The 14,059-nt window shown below is 45.4% G+C and overlaps 1 non-coding gene across 1 annotated transcript; it reads left to right on the top strand.

Moving 5' to 3' along the window:
* The first annotated feature begins 8,519 nt into the window (after nt 1–8,519).
* Trnas-cga (transfer RNA serine (anticodon CGA)) lies at nt 8,520–8,593 on the top strand. Its single transcript has one exon. It is a non-coding gene; the product is annotated as a tRNA-Ser (tRNA).
* The last annotated feature ends 5,466 nt before the right edge of the window (nt 8,594–14,059 follow it).

Below are 14,059 nucleotides of genomic sequence, written 5' to 3'. Positions count from 1 at the left end.
ATGTTCTGCAATCGATCCTTCTAAGAAACCACAGATAAATAGGAGCTTGTACTTCAGTGGCCAAGATTCTGGTAGCACTTTATCGTACTGTGCCATCCAGGTCTTTGGATGTAATGCGTTGTTTGCCTCTTTGTAGACTTGAAAATTCTGGATGGTCAAGAAAAGTTTGTGGTCGAAAGGTTCGACGTATCCGCCGTACGAATTTTCCCTCTCGTCTGCAGCGTCTGATTCCATGTATCCGTGCCCTAACGATCCTCGTGCACTGTTTTGGTGTCCCCTCGTATTGTCAGATTCACGTAATAACGTTTATGACCTCCGCAGACGTGTACAATTGTTTTCCTGCTCGGTCTCTGACATGCTACTTGTTACCGACGGAGCGTGTTCTATTACGCGTTTCGCCGTGGCAGGAGCATATTCCTGCTGCATTCACCCATGTGCAGGGTGTGTGTGCTCATATAGCGGTTCGGAGAGTCGCAAAACATTTTCTTCACTTCTGTGATGCTCTCGATGGCGCTCTACCGGACGAGATTGTGTTCGCAATTGCTCGACCCGCTCATGTGTCTGCCGAACACCCTTAGCCAACTCCTTTCGTTGCGTGGCGACTCGGATCTGCTGATCTTTAACTTCAGAGATTTCAGCCTGTTTGATTTCTATCTGTTCCATTCACTCCGCACCCTCAATCATTTTTTCCTGCGTTGCCTTGCTTTTGGAGGGTTGCAAGTGCATTTTTTGTCTTACACACCTCAATTCTTGCCAGTTTTTATTTGTTCTTTGGCCACTGATGCGTCCTTTCGTGCTACCTGCACTACCAATGGCGCTGTTTTGGCATCGCGCTTCTCCTGGTCCGCGACCTCACGCGTTTCTGCTGTAGTTTTCTTGACATTCTCTAGCTCTTCTTGGATTCCTGCGATCTCTTCCTTCTACCGTCAGAGACCGCTCTATGACTAATTTGTGTCTTTCCTCCTCTTCTCCCCGTCTCGTTTTCTCTGCCTCTTGTCTCTTCCTGTCTGTCTCTTGCCACTTCCTATCTGTCTCTAGTCTGTTCCTTTCTGCCTCTTGCATGAATTGCGTGAGAGCCTCGTAGTGAGATCCACCGCTAACACCTCCAGGACTAGATGAACGAGATGCCATTATTCTGTGACGTTTCGATCGTGATTCTGGTCTGTCAGTCTCACTGATGGTGCGTCTCGTTCCGGCAGCGCCTACATTTCGTTCTGCCGCGGTCTCCTGTTCACTTTCGTCACCTGACTGAGACATATCGTCATATCCTGCAGGTTCTACGTTCGACGTTTCTGTCCGGTCTGCAACTGCATTTACCTAAGAATCCCGTGTGATATCTGCCTGCTCACCGCCAATAGTCTGACGTGGATCCATGGTTTTTTTTTTTTTTTTTTTTGATCATCAGTCTACTTCGAAATGTGGTGCTACAGAAGAATGCTGAAGATTAGATGGGTAGATCACATAACTAATGAGGAGGTACTGAATAGGATTGGGGAGAAGAGGAGTTTGTGGCACAACTTGACCAGAAGAAGGGATCGGTTGGTAGGACATGTTCTGAGGCATCAAGGGATCACCAATTTAGTATTGGAGGGCAGCGTGGAGGGTAAAAATCGTATGGAAAGACCAAGAGATGAATACACTAAACAGATTCAGAAAGATGTAGGTTGCAGTGGGTACTGGGAGATGAAGAAGCTTGCACAGGATAGAGTAGCATGGAGAGCTGCATCAAACCAGTCTCAGGACTGAAGACCACAACAACAACAACATCAGTCTACTGACTGGTTTGATGCGGCCCGCCACGAATTCCTTTCCTGTGCTAACCTCTTCATCTCAGAGTAGCACTTGCAACCTACGTCCCCGTTTATTTGCTTGACGTATTCCAATCTCTGTCTTCCTCTACGGTTTTTGCTCTCTACAGCTCCCTCTAGTACCGTGGAAGTCATTCCCTCATGTCTTAGCAGATGTCCTATCATCCTGTCCCTTCTCCTTATCAGTGTTTTCCACATATTCCTTTCCTCTCCGATTCTACGTAGAACCTCCACATTCCTTACCTTATCAGTCCACCTAATTTTCAACATTCCTCTATAGCACCACATCTCAAATGCTTCGATTCTCTTCTGTTCCGGTTTTCCCACAGTCCATGTTTCACTACCATACAATGCTGTACTCCAGACGTACATCCTCAGAAATTTCTTCCTCAAATTAAGGACGATATTTGATATTAGTAGACTTCTCTTGGCCAGAAATGCCTTTTTTGCCATAGCGAGTCTGCTTGTGATGTCCTCCTTGTCCGTCCGTCATTGGTTATTTTACTGCCTAGGTAGCAGAATTCCTTAACTTCATTGACTTCGTGACCATCAATCCTGATGCTAAGTTTCTCGCTGTTCTCATTTCTACTACTTCTCATTACCTTCGTATTTCTCCGATTTACTCTCAAACCATACTGTGTACTCATTAGACTGTTCATTCCGTTCAGCAGATCATTTAATTCTTCTTCACTTTCACTCAGGATAGCAATGTCATCAGCGAATCGTATCATTGATATCCTTTCACCTTGTATTTTAATTCCACTCCTGAACCTTTCTTTTATTTCCATCATTGCTTCCTCGATGTACAGATTGAAGAGTAGGGGCGAAAGGCTACAGCCTTGTCTTACACCCTTCTTAATACGAGCACTTCGTTCTTGATCGTCCACTCTTATTATTCCCTCTTGGTTGTTGTACATATTGTATATGACCCGTCTCTCCCTATAGCTTACCCCTACTTTTTTCAGAATCTCGAACAGCTTGCACCATTTTATATTGTCGAACGCTTTTTCCAGGTCGACAAATCCTATGAAAGTGTCTTGATTTTTCTTTAGCCTTGCTTCCATTATTAGCCGTAACGTCAGAATTGCCTCTCTCGTCCCTTTACTTTTCCTAAAGCCAAACTGATCGTCACCTAGCGCATTCTCAATTTTCTTTTCCATTCTTTTGTATATTATTCTTGTAAGCAGCTTCGATGCATGAGCTGTTAAGCTGATTGTGCGATAATTCTCGCACTTGTCAGCTCTTGCCGTCTTCGGAATTGTGTGGATGATGCTTTTCCGAAAGTCAGATGGTATATCGCCAGACTCATATATTCTACACACCAACGTGAATAGTCGTTTTGTTGCCACTTCCCCCAATGATTTTAGAAATTCTGATGGAATGTTATCTATCCCTTCTGCCTTATTTGACCGTAAGTCCTCCAAAGCTCATTTAAATTCCGATTCTAATACTGGATCCCCTATCTCTTCTAAATCGAGTCCTGTTTCTTCTTCTATCACATCAGACAAATCTTCACCCTCAAAGAGGCTTTCAATGTATTCTTTCCACCTGTCTGCTCTCTCCTCTGCATTTAACAGTAGAATTCCCGTTGCACTCTTAATGTTACCACCGTTGTTTTTAATGTCACCAAAGGTTGTTTTGACTTTCCTGTATGCTGAGTCTGTCCTTCCGACAATCATATCTTTTTCGATGTCTTCACATTTTTCCTGCAGCCATTTCGTCTTAGCTTCCCTGCACTTCCTATTTATTTCATTCCTCAGCGACTTGTATTTCTGTATTCCTGATTTTCCCGGAACATGTTTGTACTTCCTCCTTTCATCAATCAACTAAAGTATTTCTTCTGTTACCCATGGTTTCTTCGCAGCTACCTTATTTGTACCTATGTTTTCCTTCCCAACTTCTGTGATGGCCCTTTTTAGAGATGTCCATTCCTCTTCAACTGTACTGCCTACTGCGCTATTCCTTATTGCTGTATCTATAGCGTTAGAGAACTTCAAACGTATCTCGTCATTCCTTAGTACTTCCGTATCCCACTTCTTTGCGTATTGATTCTTCCTGACTAATGTCTTGAACTTCAGCCTACTCTTCATCACTACTATATTGTGATCTGAGTCTATATCTGCTCCTGAGTACGCCTTACAATCCAGTATCTGATTTCTGAATCTCTGTCTGACCATGATGTAATCTAATTGAAATCTTCCCGTATCTCCCGGCCTTTTTGAAATATACCTCCTCCTCTTGTGATTCTTGAACAGGGTATTCGCTATTACTAGCTGAAACTTGTTACAGAACTCAATTAGTCTTTCTCCTCTTTCATTCCTTGTCCCAAGCCCATATTCTCCTGTAACCTTTGCTTCTACTCCTTCCCCTACAACTGCATTCCAGTCGCCCATGACTATTAGATTTTCGTCCCCCTTTACATACTGCATTACCCTTTCAATATCCTCATCCATGGTTAACAAAACACAATTACTACCGCTACTCTGTAGCAAACGTGCCTTGCTTCTTGTAAGCATGTACTCTGAATCTGACCCAAACGAATTTAAACGCTACACTTCCTATGCCACACAGATTCTACTCTAAATTACGCTCCCGTGAGCTACTGATTCCTAGTTCCTGACAACGAATTCAAATAACAGCACGCTTGTCTACGTTAACAAACGGAATTCTCAATCAATCCTAACAAATCAGCACAACGCCGTTCGCCGTCAGAAACGCACAATCAAGTGACACAGAAATCACAACCACAACATGAAAATACACACATATAATAATTAAATATTAATACTAAGTCTAGGCACCAGCAACGCGAATATTTTCTACCCTGTGCACCACATTAAACATGGGAAACAGAGACTTAGCTAGGCAATACTATCTACTATCTGACGGCCACAGAAGGTGCCATCAATTCAAAATTCTGCGCAAGGGACGTCAATTTGAGTGACTATGCACGGCAAAGCGATCTGACAGTCACAGAAGGTGCCATCAATCTGAGATCCTGGCATGGGACCCCACAATGAAAGGTAACCCTTGTGGGACTATATAAACTGATTGGGAATTTTGGCGTAATTTTAATGTTCTAAACACATCTATTTTTTCTTTAAAACAGACATAAATTATGCTAAACAAGTTATTGATTGAATATCGTAAACAACTAACAGGTGATTGAAGACTACACTGGAAAAGGATCCTGGGTGGCAGAGACAGTATAACTAGTGGAGTGAGTCAAATACTCTGGCCCTAAAAATGTGGATAAGGCAATCTGAATTGATCTAACGCTGAGTAGACTTTGACTGATCAAATCTACTGTAGTTTCTTTACGTAGGTGCAGCTCAGAGCAAGTGGCGATTGACTAAGGCGCTGCAGTCGTGGAGTGTGCGGCTGATCCCGGCGGAGGTTCGAGACCTCCCTCGGGCGTGGGTGTGTGAGTTTGTCCTTAGAATAATTTAGGTTAAGTAGTGTGTAAGCTTAGGGACTGATGACCTTAGCAGTTAAGTCCCATAAGATTTCACACACATTTGAACATTTTTGAAGTGGCGATTGATATCAGTACGCCCTGACAGTGCTGGAGCGGCAGTAGTTACCCTGTTTGCTTCGTGCGACTGGCGAGATGCGTGCAGCAGAGGTGAGACGTAGAGGCGGCACCTCTGAATCGATCGCAGCCAAGAAAAAAATACAAAAATCTCACGGTCTAGCGATAAGGCAAACGGATCGCAATTTACTCTCGTTCGCTGGTCGTACCGAGGACCAATTTGGCTCATTTATACGACAGAGCGCACAAGGATACCAAACGTCAAGACTGGTAAACCAAAAAAAGAATTTGTCTGCCCTCGGCAAACGATTAGTCCGAGACGTTTGAAGTCACACTGTCGGTACAGTAAGAACTTCACCACTGACTCCCCAGTCAAAACTACTCAAAAGTGAAGTCAGTCTCAGGACAGGTCCGAAGTACTAAAAAAAAATGGTTCAAATGGCTCTGAGCACTATGGGACTTAACATCTATGGTCATCAGTCCCCTAGAACTTAGAACTACTTAAACCTAACGAACCTAAGGACATCACACAACACCCAGCCATCACGAGGCAGAGAAAATCCCTGACCCCGCCGGGAATCGAACCCAGGAACCCGGGCGTGGGAAGCGAGAACGCTACCGCACGACCACGAGATGCGGGCCCGAAGTACTAACCACACATGCCAGAGCTTCGACCAGAAGTGCTTCCAGATCAAAGTCCTGCACCCGAGAGCTTCGCACCTCTCAAGAAAAAAATCCATTTTGCCACAAAGTGCACGAACGACACCGCCTTCAACCTGTCTTGAGCCAATCACATGGCTCTAAAGGAGCTATATCTCCACTCCCACACGACAGCACAAACTCATATCGAACCAGGGCAAGCTTTATGAAACCCGCAGCTCTGAAAAAAAAGATACCGCCAATTACTGGCTTTTTTAAGTTTTCGCAGACGGGGAAGAGACGATTTTCTCTGCAGTTGCCTCCCATGGCAACAAGTAAACAGATACAATCTCAAAGATCTTTATCTAAATCGCCTGTGCCTTGGAGCTTGTTAGTCCTAACTATGAGGTGTAATAAAGATACTATCTCCAAACGTTTCTCAGACACCGGATTTTTCTTGTACAACCGAGGCGACAGGGAAGTGATTCACTGGCCTATTTACTATCAGCGAACACGAAAACTTGTGAACTTTTATTACGTGTGGCTCTGCACACAATGCCTGGCTTATGTCTCCACTGTGTAGATGCGTTTCTTCAGTGCATCGCCCCCAGTCCAGGCTTCTGCTGGCGCCATGGCAGGTAGCTCGGCATTGTTCTGCTGGAGACCTGCCCCAATGAGGAGCTGCCCTGTATGGCTGTGGACCTGTCTGACAATTGATTTCAACTCCCAACATGTTGTTTCTACGAGGTAAGAACCATAAAAATACCTCATGCTTTTAGCGCCCTACCAGGCTCCATCAACGTCTGCTCAGGTTGTTAACTTTCTACAGTCTCACTCAAGGTGCGTCAGGTTGTAATAAACTCTTTAATAATTTTTCATATGCGGAAAATAGATGAGAGAGTAACTTGTACTCTCTCAACAGCTATTCACTGGTGACACTGTCCTGGGCACCACAGCGATCAGCAAAGCGCTGTAGGTTGCTTCTCACCCTGCTTGTCAGATCATTTATGTATGTAATGACAACCAAAATAGCGCACTTACATCACTTTTGTCCCTGTCACAAATTCTCGCAATGCACCATCATTATTTAGAAACTGTAAATGATTTCCGCCATGAAATTTTCGAAAATAGCTTCAGTCTGGCATTCTTTTTCCATGATGCTATGCGCATGCTATGCTGTCTACTTTCTTCCAGTCTACAGCAGTGGCTCACCAAATTACTTTATCGGTGAGTATTTCGACCTTTGACTACGAAAATGTTTTCTTCCTTCTGGCAAGTTGGCACCAGATTAACTCTGTTGGTTTGAAGTGGCGGTGGTAATGTGAAAGACTGATCACTGAATGCCTGTGTATTTTTGCCAGCTCGTCGATTTCGTATCTGGGAAGCTGTGGTGTTGTCAAGAAGCAGCTCTATAAGTACCACCTCTTTAAAATTCTGTTACTTCGACGCTGCGACGCTCAGGCTATTCTCACCCTCATTTCACTATCACATTCTAAGCGTCTTGTGAAGAACAGATGATGAAGAGCACTTTCAGTTGTATTCGTTAACAGATTTTCCATATTTGGTATTGATGAGTCTACAAATGACTTTGTAAATGTATCACGGCTCATTTCTTCTTGACAATATTCTGTCTACTTTAAAAACCAGAAAACAGTCTGAGAGAAAACTTTGGGAGATTTATGTGTGTAGAAGATTGACTCACTTGTCGTCTGAAGGCATCTCCATTGTTCTTCTCGTTGTGTTGCCTCTTGAACCCTGCTTGAGAACATAGCCACACCACTTCGTCGATATTCATACCACCAGTTCTATCTAAAAAAAACCAGATTGTATGTCCACTCTCCATCATTGCATCCCACATGAATCTGAGACTACTTCTTTCTTCCTATCTATCAATTCTAAAGTAATTTTGAACGTTGTCCGAAAACGTTTTGAACATCAGGAGTTGTTAACGAGAAACCAAACCTATAAATACTTCAGAATGAGATTTTCACTTTGCAGCGGAGTGTGCGCTGATATGAAGCTTCCTGGCAGATTAAATCTGTGTGGCGGACCGAGACTCGAACTCAGGACCTTTGCCTTTCGCGGGCAAGTGCTCTACCACTGAGCTACCCAACCACGACTCACGCCCCATCCTCACATCTTTACCTCTGCCAGTATCTCGTCTCCTACCTTCCAAACTTTACAGAAGTTTTCCTGCGAACCTTGCAGAACTAGCACTCCTGAAAGAAAGGATATTGCGGAGACATGGCTTAGCTACAACCTGGAGGGATGTTTCCAGAATGAGATTTTCACTCTGCAGCGGAGTGTGCGTTGATATGAAACTTCCTGGCAGATTAAAACTGTGTACCAGACCGAGACTCGAACTCAGGATCTTTGCCTTTCGCGTGCAAGTGCTCTACCACTGAGCTACCCAAGCACGACTCACGCCCTGTCCTCACAGCTTTACTTCTGCCAGTATCTCGTCTCCTACCTTCTAAATTCTCCAAGGTAGGAGACGAGATACTGGCAGAAGTAAAGCTTTGAGGACGGAGCGTGAGTCGTGCTTGGGTAGCTCAGTGGCAGAGCACTTGCCCTCGAAAGGCAAAGGTCCTGAGTTCGAGTCTCGGCCCGGCACACAGTTTTAATCTGCCAGGAAGTTTCTATAAACACTTGTTCATTAATACAGGGTGACCCAAAAACCCGTTAACATTTGAAAACTCAATGCTTCACAGACTAATGGAAGTAGCGAGGTAAAAATTGACATTCGAGCTGGAAATGACATGGTGTTTTATTGAAATCAAAAATGTGCACAACATGACAAGCAATGGCGCTTCATATGACACAAAAGTAATAATTAGTATAACAGTTGATTTTTAGCAAAGGCGATGTTCTTTTTAATAAATGCTCAACATGTCGGCCAACATTCATCAACAACACCTGTTGTCGAGACACAGTACTGTGAACAGCATTGTACAGCATTTCGGTAGGCATGGTGAGAAATTGCCGTCGGATGTTGTCTTTCACCATCATTAATGAGGTCGAACAATAGCGGTAGACTTGGGACTTCCGGTAACCTCAAAACCAATAATCACAAGGATTGAGGTCTGGGGACCTGGGAGGTCAAGCATGACGGAAGTAGCAGCTCAGCACTTGGTCCTCACCAAACTACACTATGTCACGCAAAGTATCCGGACACCCACAAAAACATATTAGTTGCATTGTGCTGCCATCTACTGCCAAGTGCTCCATATCAGCGACCACAGTAGTCATTGGACATCGTGAGAGAGCAAAATGGGGTGCAGCACGCAACTCACGGACTTCGAATGTGATCAGGTGATTGGGTGTCACCTACATCTATACCCGAGATTTCCACACTCCTAAACTTCCCATGTGATAGTAAAGTGGAAACGTGAAGGGACACGTACAGCAGAAAAGCGTACAGGCCGACCTCGTGTGTTGAGTGACAGAGACCGCCGACAGTTGAAGAGGGTCGTAAATAGGCAGATATCTATCCAGACCATCGCACAGGAATTCCAAACTGCATCAGGATCCACTGCAAGTACTATGACCGTTAGGCGGGAGGTGAGAAAACTTGGATTTCATGGTCGGGCCGCTGCTCAGAAACCACACATCACGCCAGTAAATGCTAAACGACGCCTCACTTGGTGTAAGGACCGTAATCATTGGAAGATTGAACAGTGGAAAAACGTTGTGTGGAATGACGAATCACGGTACACGATGTGGCGATCCGATAGCAGGGTGTGTGTACGGCGAATGTCCGGTGAACGTCATCTGCATGCGTGTGCAGTGCCAACAATAAAATTCGGAGGCGGTGGTATTATGGTGTGGTCGTGTTTTTCATGGAGGGGGCTTGCACCCCTAGTTGTTTTGCGTGGCACTATCACAGCACAGGCGTACATTGATGTTATAAGCACCTTCTTGCTTCCCACTGTTGAAGAGCAATTCGGGGTTGGCTATTGCATCGGGGATGGCGGTTGCATCTTTCAGAACGATCGAGCACCTGTTCATAACGCATGGCCTGTGGCGGAGTGGTTACACGACAATAACATCCCTGTAATGGACTGTCCTGCACAGAGTCCTGACCTGAATCCTAAAGAACACGTTTGGGATGTTTTGGAACGCTGACTTCGTGCCAGGCCTCCCCGTCCGACATCGATACCTGTCCTCAGTGCAGCAATCCGTGAAGAATGGGCTGCCATTCCCCAAGACACCTTCTAGCGCCTGATTGGGTGTATGCCTGCGAGTGTGGAAGCTGTCCTTAGGCTAAGGGTGGGCCAACACCATACTGAATTCCAGCATTACCGATGGACGGCCCCACGAACTTTTAAGTCGTTTTCAGCCAGGTGTCCGGATACTTTTGATCACATAGCGTATGTGTATAAGAGATCTTCCACACGTGTAGCAATATGGGATGGAGCGGAATCCTGCATAAAAGTCGTGCCTTACAACTGGTGTTTATTAGCCAGGCTAGGGATGATCCGATTCCGTAACATATAGGCCTACCTCGCACCCGTCACGTTGACAGTTTCTACAGCAGCACTCCGCATTTCCTCGAAAAAGAAGGGTCCAATCACGATTGATGTCGTAAATCTACACCACATGGTGACTTTCTCGTCATGCAGTCGGGCTTCCACGACAGTTCCAGATTTTCGGTAACCAAAGTTCTGTTGCTGCGTCACTGACGTGCTACCGTCCAGCGCCGTATGTTGGCCAGTTTTTGCACTCGTTTTTGGTTTCAATAAAACCCCATGTCATTTCAGGTATGTGTGGCACGTTTTACCTCTATATCTGTATTATTCTGTGAATTATTGCACTTTCAAATGTTAACGGACTTGTGGGTCACCCTGTACGTATCTTTGTCCAGTCAAGGAGGAATAATTAAACGAAACGATTAAAAACATTTCACACGCAGCATGAAATGCGGATATCTGACCACGTATTTCCTTAACTAGAAACGAATAGCAAATGGTTTCTTCACAATTCTTTCATGAACGCCAGTGATAATCCTATTAATTCCTCACCAATACAGAGATGAACTGCTCGCGCTGAAGAAAGTGTGAGGACTCTAAGTAGCTAATTCTGAAAGCTGCACGTGAAAAATCCTCCTAGTAAGATATGAGATCGAGTGAAAGCGAATTTTCAGTATTTTTATGTGTGGTGCTTTCGTGTGTGTTGTGTGGACGCGCTCACGTGAGCGCTCTTTTGTCTTGGGTCTGCCTTTGTTGCATACATAAACAAAGGAGGGACCCAGCCCCGGCGGCCGCGCGACTTGTGCTCGGGCTGCTCTCATCACACAGATTAACCGCCTACGACGCTTCACAGCGACTCACAACCCAGCCCCATCTTTAATGCACCGAAGCAACTGTCTGAAACTCGCGCAGCCTTTACAGTAATCATGATGCAAAGCTGACTCAAATTTTCACTCAAAAATTTTCATCGGCATTGTATTTGAGAGGCTTGGTACAAGAATGAAGTGATAAATTTATAATAATTATGGAACTCTGAGCCACGAATAAAAATAGCTCGTCACGTCTGCACCTCTGCTAGTAACATTACGTAATAAGGTGTAGTAAAAGCAATGGAAATCAATGGTTCAAATGGCTCTGAGCACTATGGGACTTAACGCCTCAAGTCATCAGTCCCCTAGAACTTTGAACGACTTAAACCTAACTAACCTAAGGACATCACACACACCCATGCCCGAGGCAGAATTCGAACCTGCGACCGTAACGGTCGAGCAGTTCCAGAGCGAAGCGCCTAGAACCGCTCGGCCACCAGCGGGCGGCTGGAAACCAATGTTCACCTATTATCCAGCAGTGGTGCAACCTCAGTTATACACTACTGGCCATTAAAATTGCTATACCACGAAGATGACATGCTACAGACGCGAAATTTAACCGACAGGAAGAAGATGCTGTGATATGCAAATGATTAGCTTTTCAGAGCATTCACACGAGGTTGGCGCCGGTGGCGACACCTGCAACGTGCTGACATGAGAAAAGTTTCCAACCGATTTCTCATACACAAACGGCATTTGATCGGCGTTGCCTGGTGAAACGTTTTTGTGATGCCTCGTGTAAGGAGGAGAAATGCGTACCATCAAGTTTCCGACTCCGATAAAGGTCGGATTGTAGCCTATCGCGATTGCGGTTTATCGTATCGCGACATTGCTGCTCGCGTTGGTCGAGATCCAATGACTGTTAGCAGAAAATATTAGATACAGGCTCCCAGGTAGATGCCATTTTCCTTGACTTCCGGAAGGCGTTCGATACAGTTCCGCACTGTCGCCTGATAAACAAAGTAAGAGCCTACGGAATATCAGACCAGCTGTGTGGCTGGATTGAAGAGTTTTTAGCAAACAGAACACAGCATGTTGTTCTCAATGGAGAGACATCTACAGACGTTAAAGTAACCTCTGGCGTGCCACAGGGGAGTGTTATGGGACCATTGCTTTTCACAATATATATAAATGACCTAGTAGATAGTGTCGGAAGTTCCATGCGGCTTTTCGCGGATGATGCTGTAGTATACAGAGAAGTTGCAGCATTAGAAAACTGTAACGAAATGCAGGAAGATCTGCAGCGGATAGGCACTTGGTGCAGGGAGTGGCAACTGACCCTTAACATAGACAAATGTAATGTATTGCGAATACATAGAAAGAAGGATCCTTTATTGTATGATTATATGATAGCGGAACAAACACTGGTAGCAGTTACTTCTGTAAAATATCTGGGAGTATGCGTGCGGAACGATTTGAAGTGGAATGATCATATAAAATTAATTGTTGGTAAGGCGGGTACCAGGTTGAGATTCATTGGGAGAGTCCTTAGAAAATGTAGTCCATCAACAAAGGAGGTGGCTTACAAAACACTCGTTCGACCTATACTTGAGTATTGCTCATCAGTGTGGGATCCGTACCAGATCGGGTTGACGGAGGAGATAGAGAAGATCCAAAGAAGAGCGGCGCGTTTCGTCACAGGGTTATTTGGTAACCGTGATAGCGTTACGGAGATGTTTAACAAACTCAAGTGGCAGACTCTGCAAGAGAGGCGCTCTGCATCGCGTTGTAGCTTGCTCGCCAGGTTTCGAGAGGGTGCGTTTCTGGATGAGGTATCGAATATATTGCTTCCCCCTACTTATACCTCCCGAGGAGATCACGAATGTAAAATTAGAGGGATTAGAGCGCGCACAGAGGCTTTCAGACAGTCGTTCTTCCCGCGAACCATACGCGACTGGAACAGGAAAGGGAGATAATGACAGTGGCACGTAAAGTGCCCTCCGCCACACACCGTTGGGTGGCTTGCGGAGTATAAATGTAGATGTAGATGTAGAATATGGAATCGGTGGGTGCAGGAGGGTAAAACGGAACGCCGTGCTGGATCCCTACGGCCTCGTATCACTAGCAGTCGAGATGATAGGCATCTTATCCGCATGGCTGTAACGGATCGTGCAGCCACTTCTCGGTCCCTGAGTCAACACATGGGGACGTTTGCAAGACAACAACCATCTGCACGAACAGTTCGACGACGTTTGCAGCAGAATGGGCTATCAGCTCGGAGACCATGGCTGCGGTTACCCTTGACGCTACATCACAGACAGGAGCGCCTGCGATGGTGTACTCAACGACGAACCTGGGTGCACGAATAGCAAACCGTCATTTTTTCGGATGAATCCGTGTTTGGCGACATCGCGGTGACCGCACATTGGAAGCGTGTATTCGTCATCGCCATAGTGGCGCATCACTCGGCGTGATGGTATGGGGTGCCATTGGTTACACGTCTCGGTCACCTCTCGTTCACATTGACGGCACTTTGAACAGTGAATGTTACATTTCAGATGTGTTACGACCCGTGGCTCTACCCTTCATACGATCCCTGCGAAAACCTACATTTCTGCAGGATAATGCACGACCGCATGTTGCAGGTCCTTTACTGGCCTTTCTGGAGACAGAAAATGTTCGACTGCTGTCCTGGCCATCACATTCTCCAGTTCTCTCACCAATTGAAAACGTCTGGTCAATGGTGGCCGACCAACTGGCTCGTCACAATACGCCAGTCACTACTCTTGATGAACTGTGGTA

This window comes from Schistocerca cancellata, chromosome 4 (assembly GCF_023864275.1).
Source record: "Schistocerca cancellata isolate TAMUIC-IGC-003103 chromosome 4, iqSchCanc2.1, whole genome shotgun sequence".
Lineage (NCBI taxonomy): Eukaryota > Metazoa > Arthropoda > Insecta > Orthoptera > Acrididae > Schistocerca > Schistocerca cancellata.
The sequence above is the reverse complement of the archived record's forward strand: the minus strand, read 5'-3'. Positions and strand labels throughout refer to the sequence as shown.